This window comes from Morus notabilis, unplaced genomic scaffold (assembly GCF_000414095.1).
Source record: "Morus notabilis unplaced genomic scaffold, ASM41409v2 Scaffold329, whole genome shotgun sequence".
NCBI lineage: Eukaryota > Viridiplantae > Streptophyta > Magnoliopsida > Rosales > Moraceae > Morus > Morus notabilis.
This window is the reverse complement of record NW_010358084.1, coordinates 258,792-261,300: the sequence shown is the minus strand read 5'-3', so window position 1 is coordinate 261,300 and position 2,509 is coordinate 258,792.

Here is a 2,509-nt window from a genome sequence, read left to right as displayed (position 1 = left end):
TGCTTTGGATATCACATTAAATTCTTATTCGCGTAATATCTTGAACTGTTTCCAGTCTTGAAATTAATTCTAAACTGAACAAATTCTAAATTTAACTTTCCTGCGTTAATTCCCGGAAATGACGTTGTTTCTGACGGTGTCAACTCCCGAGTTCACATTGTACCTTTCTACTATGGGTATTTATATTCTGACTTTAACCTAGCTGTCTGGCAATAAGGATTTTCTCTTCTTTTAAAATGTCAGTGCGTTTTTTTTGTACGCTGCTAACATCATGCTGTGTTTAGAGATTCTTGAAATTAAGATTCTCAAAACTATACTTGTACTGAAAATTATTCCTCCTTAAAGTACGGTGAGAATTTATCGATCGAATTTACTTGATCGAAAATATGAACTTAACATGAAATCTGCTACAGAATTCAGGAATACATATATTAATTCCATAAATCCTTCAGTCACATAATATTTGTCTAAGAAAATCATTGGCTTAAATACATAAATTGTATTATTTAAGGTCTGGAATTTTATCAGTCATTACACTAACTCTTAGGCCGTTGAAATTTAAACTCAAAGGGAGTCTCTTAAATTAATGCGGGTGTTGGACCCATATCAAACCTTCAAAATTCTACGGACCTATCGTATTGGATTCGTAGGTGCCCGTCGGGATAATTCGCTCGATAAATCACTATGTTCTTTAAAAGGAATCATTTTCTTGAAAACTTTCCTTACGAATATTTCCGTTAACATAAGGTTTAATGCCATTTTGTTTTACTGAAATCACGTCTCGGGTTCTTTGATAACTTTTTGTCAAAACAAACACTATGTTAGTTTTGTTTCGTTAAAACTGTGCAGTTTCTGAAATCTATGTTTTACTGCATCTTAATGTCAGATTTCAAAAATGTGTTCTTCGTAATAATTCTTCGTCTCGTCGAGATCTAAAATTATTGTTTTTGGTGAAAGTTGAAATTCAGCCTCTAAAGGCCTCGTTTGGCTGAAAACAGTGGCTGCTTTTTTTTTTTGGTTGTAAGAAATGCTGCAGCAATCTTTTAAAATGCTGCTGATGTTATAGTAATGCTGTAGCAAAACTTTTCTTTTTAAAATTGTGTCGGACAGCTTATCCGTTTTTTGCAAAATAGCTACAAACTTGCTTTTATAGTTAAAATTAGGTTTTGTCTCAGTAACCAAAAATGTTCAAAACATCAAGGACTATAAGTTCAAGCTTTGAAACATCAAAAAATCTCATTCTAGAGTCCTCGTTTTCGCGTTCAAAGTAACCGGTAAATTTTTCCTCTAACCCAAAATAAGCAACTTAAACCGAACATAATCATACCACATATTGCTAATCATACTAACCTCAACACTCACAAAACCAACATAAAACTCACACACCCTTATTACAACACATCTTCCTCAAGAACCACAAATTTACATCCATAAATCCAAGCTTAAAGTTGGCTAGAAATTAATGGAGAAGAGTTTGAGAACTTACCCTTGAAGAACTCTCTCTCTCTCTTGAAAACCTTTGAACTCCTCTAAGATTTGTTAATGACTTGGAACTAGAAAATATAAGGAAATTTAAGAGGAATATTTCTACATTTCAAACTTTACTAAAACATAAAAAAAGAGGGGATTTAGAGTTTCTTTACCCTTGGAGAAATGCTTGTCTAGACTCCTCCTAGATCCTTTGATCTCCTTCTTCTTCTTCTATGGTTTGATAGTGGCTCAAGATTAAGAGAGTGGGAGAAAATATTTGAGAGAGAATGGAGGAGTGTGGTATGGCCGGATTTTGAGGAGGAGAGAAAAGCTAGGAGAAAAAAAAATGAAGCTTATCCTATATTGGTTCCTTTTATAGGCAACTTGGAAATTATTTTTTTAACACCAATTCCACTCCATCATTCAACCAAATTTTTGGTTCAAATCCCCTTTTCTTGGCCGGTTTTGGAAGGAGAAAAGAAGAAGCAAATTTGCCATTAATTCCCCTTCAACCACTACCATCACATCACCTTAACATGTAACCTTCTAACATACTCAACTAGCCAAATTTTGGCTCTATTTCTATTATACATGGCCGGCCAAGTGGAGAATGGGAGAGAGAAAAATAAATCCTACCCCTTGTACTTTTGTCCACTCTCATAAGTTTCTCTTGAAACAGCTAAAAATTATACTAACTGTAGGTAAGTAACTTAGCCGACAGGAAATTCTAGTTTCTAACGGTTCTTTTTCTACTGCTTATTTACAGTTTAATATTAATTCCCGACTACTTTGAGATCACGTTAAATTCTCACTCGCGTAATATCTTGAACTGTTTCAAGTCTTGAAATTAATTCTAGACTGAACAAATTCTAAATTTAACTTTTCTGCATTAAATCCCGAGAATGACGTTGTTTCTGACGGTGTCACTCTCGAGCTCACATTGTACCCTTCTACTATGGGTATTTATCTTGTGACTTTAACCTAGCTGTCTGGCAATTAAGGATTTTCTATTCTTTTAAAATGTCAGTGCGTTTTTTTT